A 19,325-nucleotide genomic window follows, 5' to 3' on the forward strand; every position below is an offset into this window, starting at 1 on the left:
ACTAAAAAGTTGTGAGCAGATGGTGAAATTGATCAGAAACTTTTTGAGCCAGTTTCGAACCTTGACCCAACAAGTCAATGTACTAAGCCATGGTTCTGTTGTTTATCCTCTTTCTTTTAATTTCTGTCCACAGTTGAAATTACCTGTGAATAAAAGGAAAGGCATGTGTTTACCGTGCCACTGGCACTACAGTACCGTCACCATAATGATAAATCACGTCCAAAACAGACAGAACTGTATTTGCACTCAGATTTCGTCAGCTGCTCAAAGCCACAGATGGGGAAACAAATAGTTTTTTTCCTTCTATACGTTCTCCTTTATTTTCCTTGTCTTTGTCTAGCACTCTCACCCCGCCAACCCTCTAAACAATCCGCACAAATACACATATTGGCAGGCGTCTGATTCAGCGTGGCATGCGTCACCCCTCTCTTTCTGCCCGTTATAACCCTTCACTGATGAGTTTCATCATGGCGAATGGATTTCCTTCAGGACGCGGGTCCCTGTTGTAGTCTCTCAATGCAGAAAGACATATGGGTGTCCTACAGTGGGTGTGCAGGCATTCACAGGCTGGAACGCAGCCAGTTTCGTGGGTGCCGTGCAGCACAGACTCTATCAAACCTCTGTAGTGTTGCATTGTCCAGTGAAGGCCTGTAGCTGTCAGACAAGCTGTTTCAGTGTGTGCGTGAGGTGCTGTGGGACACGGTTGTGTACATTGGCTGCTGGACAGCTTGGCACTAAACCACATCCATCTTCCTCAGAGTCATCACCTCAGACAGCTGTTTAAAATCGAGTATGTACACCGACGAGAGGAGAACCTGCACACATACACACACACACACACACACACACACACACACACACACACACACACACACACACACAGCTCAATCACAAATACACACACAAACAAACACACAAATAAACAATCACTGGCAGCTTCATCCTACAAGTAAACATACTGTCTGTCTTACACTTATGAATAACCTGAAACACACAAACATATTTGCTGCATACATACTCATGCTGTCTGTATATGTACATGTACTGTCTTGATATTTTTCAAGAAATACTTGATATCTTGATATATACACTACCTTTCAAAAATTTGGGGTCAGTAAGATTTATTTTATTTTATTATTTTATTCATTGTTTTATTCAGGACACATTCAATTGATCCAAAATTGATCAAAGGTGACAAAAAAGACTTTTATAATTGTTACAAAAAAAATCTATTTAAAATAAAGGCTGCTATTTAGAATTTTCTATTAATCAAAAAAAAAAAAAAGCAATATCACATTTCCAAAATAATATTCAGAGACACAAGACTTTTCAACAATGTTTATTATGTTTGTTGTGCAGGAAATCAGCATATTAGAATGTTTTCTGAAGGATCATGTGACACTGAAGACTGGAGTAATGATGCTGAAAATTCAGCTTTGCATCACAGGAATCAATGACATTTTAAAAGATATTAAAATATAATTATAGGGGATTATCACGCTGATACGTAGTACTTCCGCATTCAGTGATCTTTGTGCACTGCCACTTCCGGTGAATCACTCATCACTCTGGCGTACCCATGATGGACGACCTTAAGTTTATTTATACTGCATCCAGGGTGCGATTTACCGTGGGATTTACCCCTTTCTGGTCAATTAAATGTATCCCTGCCTCTGTTTAATTATTTTTATCCCTGGTGGCAGGGATGTAGTGGAGGCTAAACGCACGTAAACGCCGTTTGCGCACCTCCCAAAATTCTGAAATAGCGTTTATCCACCTCTAAATTGCGTTTATCCACCTCTAAATAGCATATTCCTAAGCCATTTTAAATTAAGCTTAGGCTATGTCGTTTTAGTTTCATATTGTTCATTATTAGTTTCATAGGTTGTTAAACCTAAGACGAAGTCTTTCATATTGCGCTGCATTACTGTCAGTAGCCGCGCGGGTTAGACCATAATAATACAGGGCTAAGATTATCACAAATAAACACAAGATTTTGACGCATATCCAAGAGTTTGTGGAGCGGAGTGTGAGCGGGTACTGCATGGCACGGACGCGCGGGCGCATTTTCCTATCAACAGTGAAACAATTTAAAATAGGCTACTCTATCATTTCTGGTCATACAGAAAAAAATTAATACATTATTTGCAACTACTTTTATTTGTGTAAACTCGCAATATCAAGAAAACGTTGTGCTTTTGTCAAATAAAATAAAACAATCAGGTGCGCTTTCATGATCTCCGTGAACAGGAGCGCGAGAACTGAAACAAAATACAGCCTATGTAGCTAAAGCTTGAAATGTCCACTTTAAAACAAACAAATTAGAATCGAAAGCTAATACATTCTGATTATGTAATGCGTATGAAAGGTGCATTTCTCTCTAACGGCGCATCTGCTTAACAGCGGAGATGGAGATATGTTTTTAGCCGACACTGATTTAGAAAACAATAGTTTATTAAAAACAATTAAAATGCCTCGTTATTTTTTCAGACACATTTATTATCATTAGCCTATAAATCACCTTTCTGTAGGCTGTGGTTCCAGAGACATATGGCTCTTCTCATTCAGCACTGCGGGAATAATATCATTTCCAGGTTCTAATTTTGTCTTAGAAAAATAAATCAACAACAACAAAATCCATATTAATTTGTGAATATTTTAAATGTTTAATTAAGGGGCAAAAAGTAATAAAAAAATCGTCAATTTATTTTTTTGCGCAGCATTTGGTTTAGCCTACCGTTCAAATAAAAATTTTGGTGTTCAATTTTGCGTTTTAAAAATACAACAACCGGTTTCGTTTTGTAATTACGGGTTAAACATATTTTTCCTTTTTTTATTTATGCTATTTATCCTCCCCTCAAAGTGATCATAGTGCTACACTGGCGAGACGGATCACAAAACTTATCACGGATCCGTGGTTTGATTAGTCAATTTTATTTTAAAATGATTAGCCTACTCACTCACTCTTGAGTGTCTGGCGCGAGTGATTTCAATGTAAAGACGCGTTTACGCGCGTCTAGAGGTCCTGCGGCGCGGTGTTTAGCGTGGCGCGGTAGACGCGAGGCTCATTCACGCGTCCGGTTCACACGAATTGCTAACACAGATAATGGGCCCTATTTTAACGATCTGAAACGCAAGTGTCAAAGTGCAAAGCGCAAGTAACTTTGTGGGCGGATCCCGGCGCTGTTGCTATTTTCCCAGCGGGATAAATGACTCTTGCGCCCGACGCAAATGTAAAAGGGGTTGGTCTGAAGTAGCTTCATTATTCATAGGTGTGGTTTGGGCGTAACGTGAAATAAACCAATCAGAGCGTCCTCTCACATTCCCTTTAAGAGCAGGCGCGCTTGTTCCATGGCGGATTGCTATTATAACGGCGGATTTGCCGGCGCACGCCAGGAGCAGTTCACAGCCGAGGAAACCGACGTTCTCGTCAGGGCTGTAAAACACAGAGAAGTGACATTGGGGATGATGGGAGAAACCCACCCAAATTAGGTTCGGTTAAACAGGCGTATAATTTGGGTAAATGTGTAGCCTAATCTAGATTTTTTTTTTTTTTTTATCTAGATAGCTTTTTCACATCTTCACGGACACAACAATGATTTCCCTCGTGTGTTAATATTTTTCCTTGTAATAATGTATGATTTGCAAAAATGAAAACTGCTGCATCTGTTTATATTAGAGAATCAAAGTGGATGCGCGTTAACATTATGGCCAAGCACGCGCCCTTAAAATACCATATCACTAACGCACAACGCGCCACTGTCTTTAGACTGTTTTTTTCCTGATCAATGGCGCAATTGCTTTCTAAAACTGGAAAATAGCACCATGGAAGTTTTGCGCCGGAACACGCCTTCTCTTTGCGCTGAACCGCCCCCGCGAGCGCAAGTTAATTCCCTAATTTACCGACGTGCGTCTGTGGAGGGAAAAGTCCGCTGTGCGCGGGTGCAAAATAGGAATGATACATGCGTCGGTGTTCAAAGTCAATTGCGCTGGGTGCAAGATAGGGCCCAAAGTCTTTTCTATCATTTCACTGTAGCTCAGCATCGCGATGTAAAGTTAACGTTATTGCATGATCACAGTTTCGTGTGTGGGGAAAGATAAGCGATTAGAGAAAAATATTGCATTAGGCTAACGTAGCCTACTTCATGAGTTTAGGCTATAAGAAAAAAGATTTTACAATTCCTGCACATGCAGTGATGAAGTTCATGTTCTCATGATTTATTTGTTTGAATAAAAATGTTTCAAAAAATCCCCCCCTCTGTTTTTTCCACAAGTAGCACCCTGACTGCATCCCTGGTAAATTTACCCAAAATAACTTTTTCTGACGTAGCATCGACCAACTGAACAACACTCCATCACAGCCCGCTCCAAAGTGGACAAGGGATACGGTTTCTTTTTCGAGAGCTTTAATCCACTTCTTCCTTAGACTCAGTTCAGTCGGGAATCCATGGAAACTTGAATGAGGTTGGCTTGTTTGTTTGATTGACAAAGTGGAACAGAGCAGTGACATCTAGCCTTCGTTTCAGCCATTGTTGAACTGAGCCGGAAGTGGACATGCACAAAGTTGAAAAATCCCACCCATTAAACCCGGAAGCGTGATAATCCCCTATTGTACACACACACACACGCACGCACGCACGCACGCACGCACGCACGCACGCACGCACGCACGCACGCACACACACACACACACACACACACACACACACACACTGGCCTCACCTATAAACACAGGGCCAAATGACTGTCACCTGTTTGACTGTGTGCAGGTGTTTTGAATCTCTCTGAGGATATCGACGTGTGTAAATGCATGCCAAGCTTTCCAATCTGCTGTGTGAAAGTGCTAACTCTGCCAGGAAGAGGATATTTCCCCTGGCATTGGGACGTGGCTCAGATTAGCTACAGCAGATAAATCTGGAATAAGCTGTTTATTTTCTTCCACCTTTCCTGCAGATTTAGACTGGATTTGAACCTGTGAACTGCAGTTCATGAATTCTAGCAGTTGGTGGTATCTGTATTCCCACTAATAATTTCACTAATGGTTTCCAAGGCTTTACTGTTTGGCTGGTAGAGTGTTCTGGATTTGTTTTAGGGTGTTACAAAATGGTGGCGGGTGTTTGCTAGCTAGGTGTTTTGAGTGATTGTGAGTTAGGGCTGCATGATTAATCGTATTTCAATCATGATCTCGATTTCTACTTCTCTCCATTAATCACGCATAATTGTCTGCGATATTGTCCCCCTGGTTATTTATTCTGAAAACTTTTTTTTTCTCATATGAAAAAAAAAAAAAAATCCATTATCTTGTGTAAACACGCTTTAATGCTTGGGGTTTCCAGATGTGACGATTTTAAATCCTCCAATTAGATATTTACTCTTAAATGGATCATTTTTTTGCCCTGTGTTTTTCTTAATCTTTCCAAACTGGCAACCGTGCAGACATACTCTCTCAAAATCACTGATAATCTAAATAGTTTATGTCTATGTGGTGTTTCTGATATGCTTTAAGACAAACCATGTGCAAATTCATCTGTCAACACTATTGCTGAGTATTTTCTCCTTAAAACTGCAGTTTACCAAAGACATCCTCAAAAACCCGGTTTGAAATCGCCCTTGTTCTCTATGTCACAAACATGTTGTAGCCAATCACATCATCTTGCGGGCAGGCTTTAGCATATCATTAACTGCTGCGAAGCCGTGGAGTCTCAAGCCAGGTTATACCAGTATATTTTTCTGCTGATATGAAAAAGCATGTACATTTAGCAATATAGATAGAGATGCATAAAACGCATTACCATTATGATACATTGACTTGTATACGACCCTACATAATTCGCTCTTTCACTAATTCTCCTGAATCAATTTCTGGTTCAAACACATATGTCTGAATTAAAGCACTATTTCCACTTGCCATTTTGCAGCGTTCACTACAGTAAAGCTGAGTGAGTCAGGTATTCTGAGCTCATTTGATTGAGTGGAGATGGTGACTAATATGCATATGGATCCTCTTATACTAAATGAAGCATGGGTGTAGAGTTAAATTTAAGCCATTTTAAGGCTTGAAGAAATTATTTTCACAGCGAAAAAAGTTTAAATATGTAATTTTGGTGATCAAAGTTAAGTTTTAAGCAATACAATAATTGACTACAGGGGGACTTCAAATGAAAGTGTAATACAGTCTGTTTATGACGTTTCTTTTTGCTTTTTGCTGCTAAATCAGTGAGCAACTTTTTTGTTATCAGTTATGTACATTAGAGTTTTATGTTACATGTTGTTAAATTAATGTTAATTGCATTATTTTAGTGTTGTCTGTTATCATGATGTTTGTGTGTACAGTATGATACTGTGCACCTTCTAGTATTAGGTTTATGTGTTGACATCATGAGTTTTACTTTACAGTTGTACTGTAAGTGCAATCCATAAAACCTTACATTTTGCTACCACATTTTTATGGTAAGATTCTGGCATTTCACTAGAGCCACTCAGTACCAAATTGCAGTCTTTATTTTTTTTAAGGTACTTTGGACAATCTAATCTGAGAAACCTCAAAACATTGTACATTTCAGGACTGTGGCATTACAAGATATCAAGATAGCAGGCAATGTACACTGATTCTGTGTTTTGGATGCCTGCATTCTTAGGTATTGTGATGATAACAGAATTAACAGAGGAGGGCTGAGCCAAATTTGGTTTGTGTCTGTAGATGAGATTATCAGAGCCAACAGATCAGGAATTTCCCAGATTAACAAGATTACATTCAATGCTTTTCCAGCCCGTTGTGCAAGCAGTGGAGGACAGCAGGACAAAGCTTTTACGGTCATGATTCCGTGGTTTGACGTTGTTTGCTGATGCAAATGTTTAGGTCTTGTCAGATGTGGTGTGATTTGGCTTTCTGCAAGAGTGTTAGTTCCTGACAAGAGGAAGTGTGTGTGAGAATGAGAGAGTAGGGGAGGGGGTATGTTTACTGGCTCTTTTTTTTTTAGTATGTGAAAATGACTGGTCTGAGAGCAGGTCTCAAGAGTGTCTGATTACAGTGATGTCAGCGTGGGCTAAAATGGCGGGTATCACCTTCACCCTGCTGTTTGAGGAAGAACGATTTTGCACTTATATGTGTTCTTTAGACACTGATTGCTCTCAGGGGAGTCGACACTCACATAAGTTGATACTGTAGGGAAGTCTGGGGTGCGAGACACTGTCATTATCTCTCATTCGGTTACTCTGCCTCTGTTTATCTCTTTCTGCCCCCTTCTTTCTCTCACTTTCACTTTTATGGTAGTAGCTATCAACCATCTGTGCTGTGATGAGCATGCAAATTACATCTCAAACCCTTGTGGTTAGGGTCCAGAATTTACTAGTGGTTTGGACAAAAGTGCCACAGAAATATTTTAATTGTAAATACACTACAATTGTAAATTGTACCCCGCCATAGTGATAAGAGAGTAATAACTGCACATCCTTTGATATCAATAAAAATAGTGCAGTGTCAAGACAGAGATAAAAAATTAGCCGACTCCAGTCCAATACGATGTATACTCCCATTTTATTTACATTTGGAATGACTATGTTCACGCCATCATAGATGAGCTTACATATTTTTCCCCAGTCAAATGCTCAATCAGAGTGTTTTAGTTTAGGTGCCTTTTATTTAGTTGCTTATTGTGAAATTTAGGATATGATCAATATATGAGTGATTTACTCGGAATGTAGAGGGTTGTAACTGTTGATAATTTATCATGTATTTCAGGCAATTGATTAATTTCAAAAAATAATTTTAAATAAATGGGTGCCACAATGTGATTTATAGTGTTAAATAGTGGTTATTGATAGAAAAATCCTCACAAAAGTATATATAAAAAAGCTGTCCCTTAATAAAATCGGTCATTCATGGAAGATCATTCTGGACCTGTTCTCCATTTGTCCTTGCCAGCCTAAGTATAAGTGAGAATGTGTGACCCAGGTGTGGAGACTCAGGTGTATGGGGCTCAGGTGTGGCTAGTGTGCCAGGACAGCGCTCTCTCTCTCTCTCTCTCTCTCTCTCTCTCTCTCTCTCTCTCTCTCTCTCTCTCTCTCTCTCTCTCTCTCTCGGTCAGCTATCTTGTGTCTCAGGTGGTGAGCTTTAAATGCGGCTGTGTGAGATGAGGAGAGAGACTCACTTTTGGCCATCGTACACTTTAATTATGGAAAAGAGTTACGGAGGATCAATTCCCGGTGGTCTGTATAAAACACAGTCTTGTATTTTGTGACTAATAGGTGATTATTTCTGTAATGCTGCTTTTTAGGAGGAATAATTGCTTTTTCTGACTATAGAGAGAAAATTTCTCTGCCACATTGATCAGCTGCAAAAGCTCTTTTCAGGGCTTTTGTGATATATATGTTCTAATGATTCTGTATGTTTATGTTTGTCCGCGGTTAACTAATGTTTATTGACTGCGCTCTGTACTGTGGTGCAGTAAAATAATTGCTCATGTACAACTAAAAATAGATACCACCTCCCACCCAGCTCGCAAATTGTTCGAAAAGATACAAATGAGTCAAAAAGAATTTGTACAAAAAGTATTGGAACTGAAACTATTACAGGGAGAGTTGTCTGTATAGAGTAGTGTAGAATATAACCTTGACTGTTTCCTGCTGGTGGAATGACCTGCCTAACATGCTCGGTGTACTCTACTCTGCTAGACGAACTGAGACTTGTCGCAGCACTTAAACATCGTTGCTCTTTTGTTGGATTAACTGCTTCTATTGTTCTCCTCATTTGTAAGTCACTTTGGATAAAAGCGTCTGCTAAATGATTAAATGGAAATGGAATAGAATATTCTCGTCTCCTCTAATCTCGTTATGGCTCATCTTTTCTCCTATCAATTTATCTATTGTAGGTCTCCTCTCTCTCTTCTTCTCTTCTCTCCTTGTGTCTCCTCTCCTCATTTTCTCTTCTTCTTGCATGTCTCTTGTCTCATCTAGTTTTGTCTCCTCTTGTTTTGCCTTCTCTCCATCCACTCATGGTTAATCTCTCATCTCTTGTTGTCTCTTTTGCTTCCTCAACATTTTTATCCATGTCTATCCTCTTGTTTCGACCTGTCTCATAACTCTTTCCTTTTCTTGTCTTGTCTTGTCTCCTCTCTTCTCATCTTGTCTTCTGTAAGTCTTCTCTTCTACCTCAACTGTTTCATCTGTTTCTCTTCTCTTGTCTCTTCTCATCTAGTCTTGTCTCCTTTTCTCTCTTCACCTCTTTTCTCCTTTCGTCTTCTTTCATTTCTGTAATCTTGTCTCATGTCCTCCTCTCTTTTATTCTCTCCTCATGTCTCTGCTATCATGTTGTCTCCTCTTTTCTCCTCTTCTATTTATTCTCCTCTCCCCTCATGTCTTCTATCATCTTGTCTTTCTCCTCTCATCTCTTGTCTCTTCCCTCAACATTTTTATCCAAGTCTCTCCTCTTGTCTCGACCTTTCTAATCTTGTCTCATCTCTTCTCATTTTCGTGTCTCTACTCTTCTTTTCTTTTCCCCTCCTTGTCTTTTCTTGTCGTGTCTTGTCTTGTCTTCTCGCTATTATAGTATGACATGAATAACAATATTAAAAACACACACAATTTGGAGTTTAATGTATTTCTTTGATGTTGTGTGATTAGATGTCCTGTGACTTATTTACAACACAATGTATTTATTTAATGACTTTTGGTTTTCTATCGAGAGCAAATCCAGCCTCCTCCAGCTAAGCTGATTGGTTGGTTGTGAAATCCATGGAGTTCAGAGGCAAGTGGGAATACCTGTGAAGGCGCTACCTCAGATTGAACCGTTTTTCTGTTTCAGACGTGCCAAAATGTGAGCATGTGCAGGTTTGTGTGTCCGGACCATGTGTGTTATCACTTAAAACAGGTGCAGAAATTACCTTCGTTTATAGCACCTTGGCAATCCTACTAGCACTCTCTCCAAACATCCCCCCTACGCACACCATCCTCCCTTACTCTTCATCCCCACCATTGCTATGGCAACCACAACTGCTGAAAAAGAAACCACTTAGGCAATGAAATATCTGAGATGTTAGAACTTGTTGTGCTAAGAGACAAGTAAACCATTTCACACCCTTATCCGGTGTGTCTGAAAGAGATACAGCAACCATCTCCTGCAAACCCTCTCTTTCAAACCATCTCTCTTTCAATTCAATTCAAATGAGCTTCATTGCATGACTGAAATAGTACAATATTGCCAATGCAATAGACATATACAAACATATAGATAAATAAAAGAGACATGAATATGTCCCTATTATATTATAAAAAAGTAAATTAATAGAGCATTCTTGTTCTGAATACAGTGAAATTTAAAGGATTTGTTGTGGACTGAGGGGAAAAGCATAGGCTATGTAAGGGATAATGTACATCCAGCCGGTCGTTATCTCAGAATAAACACCGAAAGGGTGATCAGGACCCTAACGTGACGGCCTTGCTTCAGTTTGAAGGGGTTTATTCTGAGATAACAACCATATGGATGTACTTTATCCCGCTTATTACACGGCTACTTGCCACCTAAGTTAATAATTAGACACAATCTATTGATCGGAGTCAAAATATTTGAATAGGTCTTTAAACGCAAAGATTCTGCAGAGAGAGCAGTTGCTAGCGCGTCAAGTTCAAACTAGATAGAAATTTAAGGGATACGGTACAGTCATACCACTCATTATACAGCATGTCGCCACATAGATGATTATGGGGATAAGAGATATTGATTTGAGATTAAACTTCGTACCTGTTTGTTATTTTATAATCCAATCACACGTGAGCCCTGTCGCAAGATGATTTCTGCGCTCGTTTCTACGTTAGATTGATAAATGAGCCCCAGTATGACCTCTCTGCTCTTCGGGATTGTACACACATATTTTATATTGCTGCTGTTGATTTCTAGCTGTTTGGGCCACTTCTGAGATTACAGCTCACAGACTTCTTTACGTTGATGGTAGTTATTTCTCCAAAGCTACCTGCTTTGAGTCCAGTCTTATAGGAAAGCAATTTCAGTTCTCAGAATGTCCTTCACCCAGTACCTCACAGTCTGTCCATCTCTAGAGGGCTCACAACTACATTGCTCTAATACCTATAGGGTGTTACACATCAAGGCAGGCACAAGATTTCTTTTGGCCCATTGTGTGCATGCTAATATCATGCAACTCCCACACTATGCCACAGGGGGCGATGCAGAATGACTAGCACCCTAGAAGCCTCTAATAGAAAGGACGTCTATAATACAAAGAGAAAACTCTCTGTTTGCTTAGTTATATTAATCCATTTCACATGTTCTACAGGCCTCCAAAAAGAATCGAGAGAGAGAGATTTTCAAAACTTATTTTTATTAGAATTTACATAAAAAAAAAAACAATAACACAAACTCAACACCCATTTGATATTAGAATAAAATAAAAATCACCTTAAGGAAAAAATACAACTCTTCTTGAACAATTTCACAAATAATCACACTTATACTTACTTACATAAAATATTATGTATTATAATAATAAATCAAAATCCTAGATTGTACTAGTTTTACAAGAGCAGCTTCTAAACTGTTACAAACATTTAGCTCTTTTGATCTTTTTCGTTTCTAGTGGTATAAATTGACCTTTTTGCTTGACCTAACAAGAAATTGAGACAACAATTTAGACTTCTGACAATTTGTTCTTCATATTTAAAACCCCACAAGTAAACACTTTCATTGAAAAATCACATTAAAGGAAAATCACAAAGCTTATCCCATATGTTAAATAAAGGTTTCGACCTTTCACAATGCATAAACACATTTTGTTTTGCAAACAAAAATGACAACCTTCAGTAATATCAGAACTTATCAAAGACACAAAAGCATTAACTGCAATGGCACCCTGTAACACTCTCCACTATAAATCCCTAGGTATTTGTTGTTGTTTTTTGGTTAGTTTTTTTTTTTTTTTTTTACTTTTGAGAGTTGTACAAGTGTCTTTGTACAAGAACAAGTACAAGAACTTGTACTCTCCATGCTGTTTTTTCACTGACAGCCAGATTGAGTATATCTCGCCATGGTGTATCACACTTATTATTTATTTGTTTAATTAAAAGCTTTTACACAACTCTTCAACAAATCTTTACCAAATACAAAATTTGAACCCACAATCATTAACTTTTTACAATCTTATAACATACTGTTACACTCTCCTAAAATGGGAGATATACCCAAATGTGGAAAATGATTTTTACAATTGAGATTAATAGAGCTCTTTTAGTATTTATCCAATAGTTCTGTTTCTTCTCTAGTAAGGTCCAATCTCCATTATTCACATTATATGGTATGACACTCAGCAATTGTGGTCACATCCTTAAAAGCAGATCCTGCTATTTGATATAATTGGCCGATTGTCATCAAATTGGCATTATGCAAAGTCCTTTCTGGACATCTCAGCCAAGGACCAATGGTTCTTGTAGTAACCAAAACAGGGAAGAAGCATTGATTTCCCATACTTTAAACGTTGCGATAAAAGACTGGAGAATCTCATAGTTTTAATCTTTGAGGATCCAACCAGGTTAAGGCTTTATCCAATCCTAATTTCCCATCCAACTTGATTCTGCAGAGCACCTTAAAGGTACATATAGACGAAACACAGCTATTCCGCTCTGCAAGTGTTTCAAACCAAGTCCCCTTTCATCTTTTGACAGATACAAAACATACTTCTTGGTACTCGGTGCAATCTCTCTCAGAAAAAATCTATAAAAATCGACTGGATTTTCATGAATACATCAACTGGAATCTATCAATCTGGCAACCAGATTGTAATATTTTTTTTTTAAATACATACTTTATAGGACATCCTCCACTTATTCAGTCGCCCTTTTACTTTTTCAACAGTGCCATCGAAATTGTAATTTCCTAAAAGACTCCTAGATATTTGAACTCAGCTCTGGTCCATCTTAAACCAGGAAGCCTTGGTTCACCTTTTAGCTATTTTCTAACTAATATTGATTTCACTTTTTTTCCAGCTCACCTTTGAATTTTTAAATCCTCTAAAATCTTTTCAGATTTTAACAATTTCAACGTAAGCTAATAACTTATAATATTGGTACAATTTGGCATGCACAGTCCACACACATCAGTTATTAACCTATGTGACAGGGGTTCTGTGGCTAAAGTATATAACATGCCTGACAGTGCACAGCCTTGTCTGACACCCCCAGGCACCCTAAACGGAGAGCATGAGTCACCATTAATCTTTAATACACTCTCAATGCCACAATACATAACTTTTATCATTGAAATAAAATAAGAACTAATTCCAAAAGCTTTTAAAACACTCCATACATAAAGGTTCGACTCAAACGAAAGCCTTCTTTTTGTCCATTTATATCAAACCAAAATCTAAATCTAAAAGTTTTCTACAATCTAAAATGTCTCGAATGAAAGAAACACTGTTGAAGATTCATCTTCCTAGCGTGCAATATGACTGATTTCGATGAGCAATAGATTCAAGGACTTCACCTAGTCTAATTGCTAAGGCTTTAGAACATTTCTTATAGTCGTTGCATAATGAACTTACTGGTCTACAGTTTATGATTTTATTGAAATCTCCTTTTTTTCTGGCAATAAAGTAATAATTTCTCTCCAACAGCTTCTTGGCAGCTGTCCATTTACCAGACTCTTATTCAATATTGTGACAGATTGTGGACCCACATCTGCCCAAAAGGACAACTTAAAGTTCTCCTAAGCTCAAAGTTTTACTTATTTCTTTGTTAACATCTTTGGTTACTGTGGTAAATTCTCACAAAACAAATTCTCACTTTTGCCTCTGAAATTTCACTGTGTAGAATTGTACAACTCTTTTTCTAATATCTAAGGGATTTGACAACAAAACCCTTGTTTCAGAGCGCAAAGCTTGAAAACTTTTTCTGAGCATTCTTTTTTTTTTTTTTTGATTCAAAAAGAATTTTGAAGGAGATCCATTAATTCGACACTTTGAAACCAGGATCTAATTATAGCACCTTGTTTTGTCAAACCTAGCATTTAATCTAATACATTATTTTTCCTTTTAATATGCTCCATAAAGGTGGCAAGCTCTTGTAACTTCATTAAGTCTTTTTCCAACACATTGACCCAATTATGTCTAGCATTGTGAGTATATTTCTGACACAATTGTTTAATTACTCTTTAAAAACTCCTCTAAAAAGAGAATCACACAATAAATTATTATTGAAATGCCAATAGGCACAGAACACTGTTGCTTGTGTGAACAGCACATCTTTGACAACGGTAAAGTCTTCTGGTAATTTTACGGTAATTTACAGGGATTGCTTTGTGAAAGGGGCTATTAACCGTATAAGTTCGGCTAGAGAACCCACTCTGGGGCAGACTGGCAGTGACACTGCATCCTGAAATGTCACTTTCTGTTCTTTGTGATTGTTTACCAGCATGAGATAAATTTTGTTTTGGAGGGTTTTATAAAAAATATCCTTCATCTCCCAATGCAGAACACTCAACCTCTAGATTTACCATCTCATTTACCATTGCCTCATCTTCACGATTACTTCTGACCTCTTCTACCCTGTGGCAGCTATTCCATCTTTTAATTTATTCAATCTCAGAACTATTCTTCATTTTTTGGAACGACCTGCACCTTGTTTGGGCCAAGCATTTCCACAACAACCGTGGCGATATCAATCCGTACTTCACATTTTCGGAAATTACAAATGATGCAGGATTATCCACTCTTTTTGGACAAGCATGAACAAGATGTCCATTTTCGCCACAACAAAACCACTTCATTGTATTTGTTGTGGCGTAGATCACATAATTAAAATCTTCATGGTGGAAATTAAAAGTCAGATCAAGTTCATCCACATTATCTTTCAGAACCATTTATACATAACGCCTGAAGGACACCACGTTTCAATAAAGAGGACTTGCTTCCGATTGGAATCATCTGGAATTGGTTTTCCATATCCATAGAGCATTCCGACTAGAACTTCCTTCTTAATAAACGGCGCCAGTGTTCATTTACTATCTTTGAAGGAGCAGAAAGAGGAAGCACTAAGGTGATATGCCACCAATCTCTAATTCAATCGTCTCAACAAAACAGAACAATAGTGTTATTCATCCGCGACACCGATAACACATTCTCATGTCCAAATACTGCACTCAATGCTAAACTACACTCTTCCACACTTGCAGTGGTATACATTTTCACCCCATGACACCTTGTTAGAAACTCCAAACTCTCTGTCATACTCCCAGGACATAGACTGGGAGTAAAAACTCCCTTCAACTGACCACTTTTATTTTACCAATATTACCAAAAACTCAACTACTAACACAATTTGCAAAGATAAAAAAGAAAGAAAAAGATTTCAAACATGCATCATAGCTTACACCACAGTCAAACACTCTCCATCCACACTCCACACTCACTCAACGCATGCGCACACTCACAGAGAGTGAGAGGGAGAGAAAGAGAGAGCGAGAGAGTTTGAAAAGGCCACATCAACTATATGAGTGCCAGGCAAGATTCCCTGCTGTGTCATTCTCCCAGCATGCCACACTGAGGGCCCAGGGTGACAACTTAACTATCTGTCTCGTCCAATCAGAGGGAAAGGCTGGTAACCTATCCTGAGTCATTCAGTGGGGTACATTGTTGGGAGGGGGTGATTGTGCTCTCTGATGTGACTCTTAACAAGGGATGGCCTTAGACCCCCCTCATCTATTTGTCCTCATTCGTTTACAAACGCTGATGAATTGCCCACTTTGCGCTCCAGCCACAGTAATTGTCCATCCTCCCGTGAAGTCCTATAGATTTCACAAGGGTCCAAAAGGTGCTGTTTATCAGTTGAGATCGAGGCTCAAGGGCCACTTCACATGTATGAGCCCTACACTTGTGGGCCGAGGAGAATGTAATGTGAAGATTTCTCGTATACGTTGAGGTTGTATATATACGCTCGTTCATTCACAAATTCAAAGAGGTGCTTAAAGCCAGGAGTGCACATAACTGGTGCGCATGCGTGGTAAAAATACACTATTTCCCCCAACATTTTTTGGGACAGGGACACGTTTACTTATTGGATTCTTTACCATCTCTGGTAAGATGTGTGTGTCCATTTATTATTAGTTTTTAATAGAGGAGCAACGGATTGCAGTTGATCCATGATCCCTACGGACCAGGCCCACGGTTCGGCACGCATATGATTCGCAGATTAACTGCTAAGTTTAACATCATAGAGTGAAAGTTTATAATTTGGCCGTGTTTTGTCTTGCCAATTTACACATTCAAACTGTTTTTAAACACAAAAGAAGAGGTGATAATCAGGACTCGGGTATTTTGTGCATGCAGAGAGAGAGAGAGAGAGGGAGAGGTAGGGGCGTTTCAGACAGCGCTGGAACACCTAATTGCAAGTATTCTCTGAAAAAGTAACCGGATGTGTGTCAGTATATTAGCTCGGTCCATTCAGTCTTAAAGTGACATTGTCTGTCATTAATGTTAATATAAAATAAATACAAATACAGCTTGAACCTATATTTAATTTCTACAGTGAACAAAGTGTTATAGTGAGGAGAGCTGTCAGGAAGAAAGTGATGACTACAGCTTGTAGGATGGGAAAATGGGAAAATCTCTAAAGATTTAGCGTGCTCATTGCAGTACTTTCACAGGATTTTGCTGCAATACTTCTGTAGAGGTGGGACAGAATTGCACATCAAACCATTTGAACTAAGTATTTGAAGTTTGAATTTTAGCTATCATGTGTATATGCATGTAGCCGAGTGCTTGTGTTTGCTGCGTATTGGCTCGTGCAGCACAGACACTTTGAGAGTTCCAGCAGTGCCTCGGGTCTGACAGCACTGATAGTGACTCCAGGAATGCTGCAGCCTCCCCTCTTATTTTAGCATTCAGAACAAGCACAGCTAAACAAACCTGCAGCTCCACTCTAGTGCCGAGACCTTTTCCAACACATAACCTTTCATAGGCTCCTCACAGCCTGCTCCCAAACATCCGAAAACACCCCTCGATCGATATAACCCAAAGCTATCCGCAAAGCCAGGAGAAGCACATCGTGCACAAACTCCAGATTTTCCTCTCCCTGTTAGAAAACATGCCGTCCTATGGAAAATAGCCAAAATGCCTTCTGTACTTTTAAAGGGCCATATGCTACCATTTTGTAGCATTTTGTTATTTTGCCTAAAGCACATTTTTAATATCAGTTGCTGTTAAAACTTTGTGATTTAGGCCACATTTACACATAGCCGGGTATTTAGAGAAACGAATATTTCTCCCCCTCCGTTTTCAATAATAACATCGTGCACACAACCCGCATAAATACGCCGTCGAGCGCCTTTATAACTATGCTAAACCTATGGGCGGCAGTGTAGGGAGAAGGATAAAGCCATGCAAGCCAATCAGAATCCTCAGAATCGACAAGAGAGAACCTAAAACTCCGTTTCTCCCAGTTGACACGACAACATATAACCGGCGTTTTCAGAAATCTCCACTTTGGCCGGAGTTTTTAGAAATGATCGTTTTCTGGGATAAAAACGGCGTTTTCGTGTAAATGACAGGCCAAAACGCAGAGAAATATCTGCGTTTTCCCATCGTGTAAACGGGGCCTTAGTTTTACATGACCATTTTCCACCCTCTCTCTGACCCTTAGAATTGCACATGTGTAATTATGTAGGTATGTAAGTATGTATTCTGCTACCATGGGATACTAAAAAAAAAATCATATTTTGTCATTTTTCAGATATTTTAAAAATTGTTTATATTTGTATCAATATTTTCAAGTCTTCAAAAAGTTTTCAAAAACTGAAATTGAGTTATTATTAGGTGATCTGTTCCTTTAAGACTTTATAGTATTTGTAAATAACCTCTGTTATGATTGGCTGACATCTGTGTGATCACTGTGCTGTCATAGTTCCTACACTTGCTCATTATTCTAGGTATTTATTTAAAAATGTGTGGTCATATGTTAATTTTCATCATAGGCACACTGTGGTATCATAACCATAATTAAAAATATAATAATCTATCAGCCTGCTTTATTTCAAAAGAGCAAATAATTATCTGCCAAAAATATCGTTTTTTAAAATATAAAATCATCATCATGTTAATTTAATAATGGCTATCATACCATTTGGTAGTTATTGGTGTTTTGTACATTTTGCCTTTTTTAATATATTTTTTTAAAGTATTATATTAGGTTCTTTTGGTTTAAAATAATAAAGATAACTCTTTTTTTATCATAATATATCTATATATCTGTTTTAATGTTTGTTTTGCTTTTTTAATAACCCATCATCCCTCTACTGCAACCAATGAAAATAACACAATTTTACAGGCAACTGCATAAGTAATAGAATGCAGGCTACCACTTTGCCTTTATTGGTGTTTCTTTATGGATTATGTTAAAGCAGTTATTTCCAGCATGGGAACGGAAGGTAGGGCTGTAAATCTTCAGCTTAGCAGAAGACCAGACCCACTCCGTGGCTTTGGGTGGCAGTTATGAGCACATTAAAGATGCATGCCATAGGTGTCCTCCGTGTCCGGAGGCTTTCCGCTAGCTGGCGTGCCAAGTCCTGATAAGTGTGGGTACCATTCGCCCTACAAAGCTTTAATGTGACGTTATGTATTGGAAAAAAAAAAAGTGGCGCTTATAAGGTCTCAGGCGTACTGACAGCCTGGCGGGGAGGATTGTTGAGCAGCCGTAGGGTTAGCATGCTCTTTGGATGCATGGGCCGCTGTGACAGTCACTGTTCATTAAGGGGCTGCACGCTTCTTTTTAATGTCTGCTGTTGGGGCGAGGGGAACAGCCTATAATCATGTCGAGAAGGGGAGGTTTTTGTGATAACAGCACAGAATTCAGGGTCATTATTCACCATTTCCACAGAGTGACCGCAGCAGGAGTGCTGTATGAGGACTGTCCTGAGGGCTAAAGCGGCCCTGGAGAGCTATGCTACTCATACAAACACACACACACATACACAGAGAGCTGACATATTGGAATGCACTAAACGTCAAAAGCATTTAGCAGAAATACATTTTTGAGAGTGGAATTTAATTTTATAATTTTGTTTAATACAAATTACTCCAATTTCAAATTTCGGTTTGTATAGGGTTGCACCTACTGGTAAAATGACCTTGACAACCTTGACAAAATGTGGTATATAAAAGTTAATGCATTAGTGAAGGATTTGACCAATTCAGTGTAACTTCTGTGTTTAAGCCTTTTTGAGTGATTTATTCAAATTAACCAGGTTTCATTGTGACTCAGACTACACTGGTTGTGCTGTATTCGCTAAAAAATCATCTGTTCATAAGAGTTCATCTGTTTGTTTGTCATTT

General features: G+C 38.6%; 1 protein-coding gene across 20 annotated transcripts in view; it reads left to right on the forward strand.

The window, feature by feature from the left end:
- The window catches only part of cadm2a (cell adhesion molecule 2a), a 378,094-nt gene that overhangs the window by 141,676 nt on the left and 217,093 nt on the right, over positions 1–19,325 (forward strand). The window lies entirely within an intron of this gene.

Source organism: Phoxinus phoxinus (assembly GCF_949152265.1).
Source record: "Phoxinus phoxinus genome assembly, chromosome: 23".
NCBI lineage: Eukaryota > Metazoa > Chordata > Actinopteri > Cypriniformes > Leuciscidae > Phoxinus > Phoxinus phoxinus.